We start from the raw sequence: 10,782 nt of genomic DNA on the forward strand, positions 1-10,782 counted from the left end.
TTAAATGAAAATAACGATCAATACTTTGTGATACAAGATATCATGAACAAATGTTTGATTGTGAATAAATAATAACATTTGATAATGTTATGTGATAAAGATTTATGTGAAAGATGACCTGAATATGTGTTAAGTGAATATGTTCTACGGAACATAAATGATAAGTGAAAATGTGAACTTTGAACATGTGTTGTGAAAAGACTCTATATGAGAAGAACTATGTGAATAAGAGACACTTTGAATAATGATTGAACATGATTATGTGATTAATAGCCCAAAGTATATGTATAAGGATTAGAGGTATAGTTGGCATGCCAAGAGTCGATGGTCTATGTGGTCATTCGGGACAATTATGTGGTCATTCGGAACAAATATGTGGCACTTCGGTACAAACCTATGTGGTCATTTGGGACAATTATATGGCACTTCGGTGCAAATTACGAGCTGTGGTGACAACATTAGTGCACAACCTCAATGTACTCAAATACCTAGAGTTCTCAGTATTATACGTTTGGGCAAATTAAACAAATGGTTATAAAAGGAAAAAAAATGTATCAGTTCTATGTAGTTTATATGAAACTAAAGGTCTATATAAGAAATTAATTGAATATATAATCAAGAACAAAATAAGTATAAATTCTTCAGTAATTAATAAGAGAGGTTATAAGTTATAAAACTAGTGAATTTTGGTAACTTAACCTTTCTTTTATAAAAAAAATATATACAATGGTTTTATAGATTTATAGTACTTATAATGCCTCACTAAGTCATCTACTTAGCGTGTGAGTGTTTTCACACGTAGGTTCAAAGTTATGCAAGGAGTAATACATGTAAGTGGGGAACATGACAACATACCTTTGAAGATTATCGGATCAGAGAGATTTTAAATTCTATGTGATTGTGTATGGGAAATGTTGTTGGCATGTACGATAAATGTAAAGTTTAGATATTCTGATATGTATTTTAATTATGTTTTATCAAGTTTTGTTTTTATTATCAAATTATAATGGGGTTTTAAATAGTCAAAGTGTTTTAAAAGTCAATGTGATGCCTCGAATTCGTATCCGGGTTGGATACAGGTTAGGGGTGTTACACAAACTATGTGTCGGATAATTCTTCTCATGCGGTTCAATTGCCTTGATGTATATGTCACTACTTTACCTTCTTGCATCAATATAGATCCCAAGCCATTATGGGATGTGTCACTATAAACCAAAAAGTTTTTGCCATATTTAGGTTAGACCAATATTAGAGCTTCTATCAAAATTCTCTTTAACGCTTCAAAAATTTCTTGACATTCAAGGGTCCAAACAAATAATACATTTTTCCTCAGCAACTTAGTCAAAGGCAAAGCTATCATTGAAAAGTTCTTAACGAACCTTCGATAATAACCTGCAAGACCTAGAAAACTCCTAACTTCTGACACATTCCTTGGAATTTCCCAGTCCAATATGACTTTTATCTTTTGAGGATCTACTTGAATTTTCATCTGCAGATACCACATGACCAAGAAATTCCACTTCAGCTAACCAAAACTCACACTTAGACAGTTTAGCATATAACTTCTTATCTCGTAGAGTTTGCAAGACTACTCTAAGGTGCAAGTCATGTTCTTCATTGGACTTTGAATACACCAGAACATCATCAATAAAAATGACCACGAACTGATCGAGATATGGTTGAAATACTCTATTCATTAGATCCATAAACGTAGAAGACACATTAGTCAACCCAAACGGTATAACGATGAACTAATAATGACCATATCTCATTCTAAATGTCATCTTTGGTATGTCTCTTCCTTGAATCTTCAATTGATGATATCCCGAATATAAATTAATCTTAGAAAAGACCAAAGATCCCTTTAACTGATCAAACAAATCATCAATTCTTAGGAGGGGATACTTATTTTTTATTTTCACCTTGTTGAGTTGTCTAGCTGGCTCTCATCGGGTTTGATCCTCTAGCAGAGGATACAGCTGACTCAGACCTAGTCTGAGATTGGAAACCAAACGAAGAAACACCAACTCTCTTGGATATTTGAGCTTTATGTTCTCAAAATCTCTTATTTTGAGCTCTCTCAAGAGCTTTAGCACAATTGGCCACCTCTTGGAATGAAGACAGATTCAAGGTTATCAATAACTCTTTAAATCTAGAACGCAAGCCTTCTACAAACCAATCGCATGCATCCTTTTCAGTCGAAACAAGCTCGGTAGCAAAACGACTCAACTTATTGAACTCGCACTCGTATTCATACACGGTGCGATCTCACTGCTTCAACCTCATAAATTCTTGCTTCATTTGTCGTATGAACTGATCTCCAATGAACTTGTACTTGAACTCTTCTAAGAAAAATGGTCATGTCACTTGGTCACTTGCCAATCTCATGGTGACATTTTTCCACCATACTCTAGCCTGCCCTCTCAGCAATGAAACCACTCCATCTAACTTCTCCACTTCAGAACAGTGGAGACCCTCCAACATTATCTTGAAATCATTCAACCAAAGGTCCACAGCAATAGGACCTTCATCAACTTCACCCTTGAATTTAGGAGCTCCAAATCCTTTCAACTCTTTCGCTATATTCATTCTAGGAGTTGAGGGAGCAGGAGGTTGGAAACGCGTCAAGATAGCGTTCAACTTCCTGAAGAATGCTCCCTGATCTTGTACATGCACCCCCTGAGGTGTCTGTTCTTTACCTTGCCTGGCCAGGACAGGTGAATTGCTACTACCTTCTGGTCTATCATCTCCCCATTCACTTCGGGAGCTCTCGTGGTCAGACATCTAATAAAACATAATTATATAACCCTATTAGTAAAAAGCATACTTATTACTATATCAGATAAGAAATATTCACTATTTTGTTGGCATATATACTTTTTAAAACATACATGACTTCGGTTTAAGCCTAGAATCAACTAAATCATAGCTCTGATACCATTAAATGTAACACCCCCAACCCGTATCTGACTCAGATACGAATCCGATGTGTTACATTGACTTTTCCAAAATATTTACTTTTAAAAGCTTGTCAATAATTTGAACAATATATCATATCAAAGCGGTGAAGCCCTTAAATAAAAGTAATCATAAAAAATTTATACTCAAATTAAAAATAAAACTTAATAATTTACATAATTATAAACAAGTATGTTTACAAAATTCAATCAGAGCATCTTTGATTTAAACTTTCATTTACTTGCCAACCAAAATAACTTATAAAAAAGAACATACGACTTACATCAATTCTGATCTGATCTTCTGTAGAGCTATGATGTATTGACTTGCCCTAATCTTGATCTCTAGACTTCTTTGAACCTACGTGTGAAAATCACTCATACGCTAAGTCGTTGACTTAGTGAGGCATATAATGCATAAATGAAATATTGAAACATGTAATCACATAGTTTCATAATGTACAAAAAACATCATATATTTAATCAACAAGAATATATAACATCATGCATTTAACCAATAGGAACATATAATATTTTGCATTATTCATTCATGTTTTTTCTTTTAATAGCCCATGGTACATTACTGAGAACTCAATGTATGTGAGTACATTGACGTAATGCACAAATCCTGTCACCACAACTCGTGTAAATTACATCGAAGTACCGCGTAGAAATTGCACCGAAGTGCCACATAGAAATGTCCCAAAGGGCCACATAGTATTGTCCTGAAGGACTGCGTAGAAATTGTCCCGAATGACCATGTAAAATTGTCCCGAAGGATTGCGTATAACCCTCGACTCTTGGCATGCCAATTATACCTTTAGCTCTCATAACACATACTTATGGGCTTTACCATTTTTAGCAGTTCACATAACTTATATCACATAGACTTGTAATCACATAGCTCATTTCACATTTTCATATATTCACGTAGATCATTGCCGTATAACTTATATCACATAGGTCAATATCACATAACATGTAATACAAACAATGTATATTCACATAGTACAAAGTCATAACTATGCTTCTATTCATGCAATCATATGTTCAAAACATTGAAAATAGACTTATCGCAAGTCTATTTTCCATATAGCAATGTATATATCATAATAATATGCACTCACCTTAGCCTCACTAGTCAAAGTAATACACTTATAACTCTTGATTGATCTTAATCTTAGAATCGTCCTGAACTTGCCTTCGATCAATATCTACACAATAATACGATTGGTATAAATATCAGAATTTGTATCACTAAAATCAATTCTTACTAACCTAAGGTAAACAAAGCAATTAGATTCACAAATTCCATATGAATAGTATAAGTACCCAAGGTACAATACCAATACTTCCTTACTATGGTATCAATATTATACTTTAGTATCGATACCCTTTTTACATTCTGGAATTCAGCCCTAAAAATAGTACCGATACTTAAACATTGGTATCAATACCCATGGTATCGATGCTACTACTTTGGTATTGATACTATATGAAGGAATCCTCAACTTTTACCTTATGGTATTGATACTGTTCATCCAGTATAGATACCCAAACACATATATTACCTATTATTGCCTTGGAGTAGTGGTACTATTTATCCAGTACCGATATCTCTTGCCCATAATATACTCATTTTAACCCGAAAATTTACCAAAATTTTATATAAACTCCATACTTTTAACTCCTTTCAGTACTTCAAACTCAACTATAATCACCCAAATCAACTTATCTCACTTTAATATTCCTAAACATAAAAAAAATCTCCCTAACAAACTTGAAACCAAAAATCATACCAATTAATCAACGTTGTTCTTAATCCTTTCTAACACTTTAGATTTCTTATTCCAGCTTATGACAAGTCAAATTTCATATCAAAAATCATTTATTAATTCTTTCTCAATAATTCACTCAAAAACCCTTTTTTACTTAATCACTCATAACTTATCCATCTTTTAGTTTTTAAACAACCTTAAGCTTTGCTTAAGCTTATATATCACCTAGAGACCAAAAACCAAACTTAAAATTAAAGAAACAATCAACTTGTAAGGGACTCACCGTTGAAATGGAAACTTAAGGCTAAATAAAGAAGAAGAGAAATAAGCACTTTTCCATATACTTCTTCATTTCCCATTTCTTTGCTTGAATATCTTGTAAGAATGAATTTTAAATTCATTTCTTATCTAAAGACCATTTTGCCCTTCCATCATTCAATCTTTGCTAATCCATCCTACACAAAGAAATTTCAATTAAGTCCCTAAACTTTTTAATTCTTTTAAAATTGGACACAAAGTTTTAAAATTTTACACTTTGGTCACTAACCCGGTTTTTGGGATGTTACATTTGTGCATTTGGTACAACCTTTTTTCTTTCGCCACGATTTCATATGGGACTATTTTTGCCAACTTTGTATCGACTAAATATAGAAAGCTGATATTATTACTATTATAGAAGGTTATTGGGTGCTATATTTCACTTAAAAGTTCATAGGTTAAATAGAACTAATTTTAAAAGTTCACAGTTGGATTCAGTTATCCTATTAAATTCTTGTATAAGGACCTCTTTACTCTCTCACCACCAAATCATCTTAGGTGAAATTTATTTCTTCGTCTCAAGTTCAGAAACTTAGGAGAAATAGTTAGTGTCACAAATTTATTACATCAATGATTGAGTTTCATGGTTTTGTTAGCAATAAATGTCGAATTTAAGTTATTATTTTGCTATCATTTTTCGGTGGACCTATGCAGATCCGTCCTGGGCTCTCATTGCTGCACTTGTTCCAGGTCTCTTGTGCAGAGGTTGGTGATGAAGTTGCAAATAAGATTTTGAAAGAGGCAGTTCAAGAGTTGGCTTTAAATGTGAAAGCTGTTGTTTAGAGACTTGGACTGTGTGGTGCAGGTATGTGTATCAAGCAAAATCTACAATAGAGGACTAAGTGGCAAGTTTTTGTTTCCTTGGTTGAATTATTCTTATATTAAGAAGAAAAACTTTCTTTGTAGTGTCAAATAGTGAAGTAATGATTATATTTAGCATTGAGATATTTCACTATGGCAGAAAATCTAAATATATGGAGAATATACGATTATTTTCTATACTTTTCAGACAATAAGATTGAATTAGTGATTTCCCCATGTAAAATTCGTCCTAAAAAAATTGAAAAAAGAAAATTTTCTCTCACCAATACTCTTTTATGTAAAATCTTGTATAATAATGCAATGCAATAAGTTTCTATTCCAACACGGAACCAAAAGGAAAACACAAAAGATGGGTAGAAGAAGTTGTGAAGCTTGGCTCGATCCATGATCCGAACTCGTGGGATATAAGATAGAAAATAATACACTAATCCTAAGGATTCATACACATACATAGGATTAATTATGGACCTAGAAGAAAATTTGAGGTTTTACTTTGTGGCCTCAAATGAGATAAAATGAAACACATGATTAAGGGTCTACTCTATTCTATCCCCTCGACAAAAATGATTGGTCTTTGAATAAATTATCGTTTAGTTTATATTATAAGGGCCATTGTCCAGTGCTCATCTTGTACTTACAAACGCTTGACTGCAACTTGAAGTTATAACCTTGTAATGACCACACTTTTTTAGGTCACAATCTTTTTTATAAGATCTTTTTGACATGATAAGCATCTTCTTAAATTTCAGGGGGCATTTATATAGATTTTTAAGCATATTCTACTTGGCTCACTTCACGTGATTCCAAGTATAACAATAAAAAGTATTTTTCTGTTTCTTTTTATTCAATCCCTTCATTTCTATAGCATAAATTTTGTGTGAATAAGCATTTACACAAATATGTGGTCCATTCCTATGGTCACTACTTGCTAGTATTGCGATCATCAGGGCCAATTTGTTCTTGAAAACCACATATTATGGACTTTTCAAGCAATAATGTATAACTTGGAAATCTGTCCCTTGATAGCTCTGCCACAGGTTGATTAGATTATGGCAGCTGAAGTTCTGTATTTCTATGCAATAATCTTTGCAGATGGAAAAAATTACTTTCCTCTTGTTATGGTTGGCGGGGTTCTCGAAGCAAACCAGAGGTGGGACATAGGAAAAGAAGTCGTGAACTTTATCTCCAAAGACTACCCCGGGGCCCTTCCTATTAGGCCTAAGGTAAGAATAATTTAATATAGTCCAAGTGCTCAGTACAAATGCCTTCCACCTTTTTTATCTTTCAATCGCTGCCAGTTTCCTTTTGGTCCCTTCGCTAACAAAAATAATCACATGTTCTTGCTACGAACCTTATCAGAGTGGAATTCAAAGGGAGATGACATGCAAAAACTGATGTTTAGGAATAAATAGCAGAACATTAAAACATACAAGAAGATGAGATAAATGAATGGAGAAAAGCTCCTGTCCGAGTGGGTTTATTGGGTGACATACACCATCAGACTACTATGTTTGTCTGATAACTAATTGTCATGGCAAGTACAGTCTTATTTGTTATGCCTTGACATGGTTTTGGGACGGGGCAGGTTTAAGCTGGTCTGCTGCCTTCATATAACTTTTCATCCTACACTGATCGATCATACCCTGCCAATCCAAGACGTCCAATCTCCCTTTGAGTCATTGCTCTATCGATATTATGTTTAATACTCAAATAAGTGCCCAAACTATACCCTTTTTACTCGAATAGGTGCAAACAATATTTTTTTACCATCCAAGTGCCTAATGTTACAAACGTGACCACTCTAGGTGCCCGGGACGTAACGACCGTTAGTTTTCTCCGTTAAGCGACACGTGTCACAATATGATAATTTTTATTTTTTTAAAATATTAAAAATATTATTATATTTATAAAAAAAACCCTAATTTCTTTTAAGTTACAAAAAACCACAATCCCTAAAATCTTAAAATCCTAATACTAACCCGTCATTGTCGCCCTTTCCGGCCAACCCATCGTCGCCGACATAGTCCTTGTCATCATCCTAGTTATACGCTGTCATAGTTGTCACCGATTGGTTGTTGGAATCGCGATTTTCATCCTAGGTTTTTTGAGGTATAAAACGTCAATTCACTGTCAATTGATCACGATTTCATAGGGGTTTTGGTCGCCGAGAGAGGTAAGATCGGGTGGAGTTTCGCCAACGGTAAAGGGCGGCGGTCGTCATGGGTTTAGGGGTTGAAATTAAGGTTTGTAAAGTTTTGGAGTTATTTCAAAATTTGTGTTTTTTTTTTTAAATTTAATTTTTTTTAATTTTATAAAAAAATTAAAAATTATCAAATTGTGACACGTGTCACTTAACGGAAGAAATTAACACCGTTGACTACTCGAACACTTAAAGCGGCAACTTTTATAATGTTAGACACCTGGATGGTCCAAAAAATACTTTAGGCACCTATTTGGAAAAATGATATAATTTAGACAATTATTTGGATATTAAACCTTGATATTAATTGTTTCAACGTACCCCTATAGTCTAACGCTATGTTGCCTCGATTCTTCATTTTGCTTGAAGTATATATATCCGCCACCAATGGCTGACACATAATTGGATATGAATATGATATATGACCCTTCATGGACTCCAAGAACCCACCAAACTCCAAGAACCCACCAAACTCCAAGAACCCACCAAACTCCAAGAACCCATACCTGTGTAAATCATGTTACCCATATTCAACACTCATACCCGAGCCCAAGTAACATAGTTCAACTGTCTTTAGAAAAGTGGCACTTAATATCGTTGATAACAGACTGGCAGATGGTAGTTCTTTAGTGCATGGATGGATAGGATGGAGGTCCCTCCTGGACTAATGCTGCATGGTTGCGGTCACTAGCATTCTTCACGCAAATGCTAAATACATTGTTTTACATACATTACAACTTACATTTTAGCCTATCGTGTAGGTGGAGCCTGCAGTTGGTGCAGCGTTGCTAGCGTTGAATGAGTTCATGAAAAAATGTGTTCAGGAAGCATACAGAAGATGATCATTCAGAATTCAATTGTACAGCAACAAGGATAAAGTAGAAGCGAAACACGCATCGCAAAATGAAAAACTACGAGTGGTCAAATTTCTTCTTTGGGTATAGTACTAGGCATTGTACGAATGCACTGGCATAGGGTGGATTTGGTTGACATAAGAATTCTGATAGCTACTCCTACTCTGCTGCCATTCCATGTCAAAGGTGTACAAGTATATGAATAGAGAATTACAATCCATGCACTGTAATGGCCAAGATGAAGCCAAGGATTTGTTTTCATGGGAATTGGAAAGTCTATTTGTGTCTGGTATAAAACCACCCTTGTCTATATTGCAGATGCTGCAGAGAAAGGATTGATTATCATTACACAATTACGTCCCGGTCGGTGCTGGTGGCGGCAAAGGCAATGCATTCTTTGCTGCTTTGAAATTTTATTTTTTCACCAACTGCATTCGTTGTTCAATACAAATTGTGATCGGCAGCTACTAGGTGTGGGCGAACCACCATCAAGTAGTTTTCATAGTTTGGGTCCGACCCATGTTTTTCCAATTAGCAGGGAGCCTGACTAGGCCATATGTTTTTTTTGGGTACATACAAGGCCATATGTTTTGTCCCTAAAAACACATCAAACTCAGTTGTCCGAGATGAACGAACCAAGTGATCTCGGTAGTAAAGGATAATTCCGAGTTTGAGCACTATAAATGTTACGGGTGTGAGCGTTCAATATCAAATGATTAAGAATTATCTTTAAACAGATACTGCCTTGTACTTAACACAATTTCTCAAAATATTTGAGATAGTAGTATAGACATTGTTGTCTAACTTTTGAAGTCTCAAGTTCTTTATGATACTACTTTCCTATGTTAATCCACCTTCAAATTTTAATTTACACTATAAAAATTATCGATTGAATTAATTATATAAGTTAACTTGATATCGATTTAGATGAAAAATTATTAAAATAATTTTATTTAAAAAGATAATTAGTATTGTTATAATGATATTTGCCTTTTTCATACTTTCAGCTTTATGTAATTTTTAAAACAAAAAAAATATTTGAGAATCAAATACATATTCAATATTTTTTTATCATTTCATTAATAATATTTTGTTAATTTTTTTACAAATAATTTTTATATGAAGTATTTTTTTCATCCATATTTTAACAAATATATTATTTATAAATGTTTCACCCAAATTGATTTAATTCCAGCCATATATATATATATATATGTATATATTTAAACTTTTTATAAAAATAATATTTTTGTTTCAACTTTAATATCTCCCATGACAAATTTTTATAAATTAATATCTTTGTGTCCATTTTTTTTATTTTTTTTATTAATAGGGAAAGAATTAAATTCGATTAAAAAAATAAAAGTTTCAGTTTCAAATAAATCAAATTGAGTTATTCAAGATACTCATATTTTCAAATTAACTTAAATAAACAATTCAAATATTTTAGTTCAAGCCAAATTATTTCTTATAATTTAAATATATAAAAAATTGATTAATAAATGTGTATAAATAACCCTTGGGTCTTTGTCAATTTCCAAAATGAACATATTGGTCTCCCGCAACAAACAACTCACTAATTTTCAATTTTAATAATATAAAAATAAAAAATTCTATAATTTTATAAAAAAATAAAAAAATTATAGAATACATATAATATTTCTAAAAAAATGAAGTTATACCGAAAACATAAGATACTATTTGCATAATTTAAAATGTAGTATTTTTAATTACATTTTCGTACCACAATCTGTATTGTGCATTCCTGCTGCATAACTCTCTCTTCGGGAAATTTGAAAAAGAAAATAGGAAAATTGTTAATGAAGTGTCATTTTCTGGTGTTATAACTCAAC

At 33.1% G+C, this 10,782-nt stretch overlaps 1 pseudogene; it reads left to right on the forward strand.

Annotated features, from left to right (window-relative positions):
* The window catches only part of LOC120138425, a 79,060-nt pseudogene extending 70,038 nt beyond the window's left edge, over nt 1-9,022 (forward strand).
* Nucleotides 9,023-10,782: the final 1,760 nt, after the last annotated feature.

This window comes from Hibiscus syriacus, unplaced genomic scaffold (assembly GCF_006381635.1).
Source record: "Hibiscus syriacus cultivar Baekdansim isolate YM2019G1 unplaced genomic scaffold, ASM638163v2 tig00110691_pilon, whole genome shotgun sequence".
Taxonomy (NCBI): Eukaryota; Viridiplantae; Streptophyta; class Magnoliopsida; order Malvales; family Malvaceae; genus Hibiscus; species Hibiscus syriacus.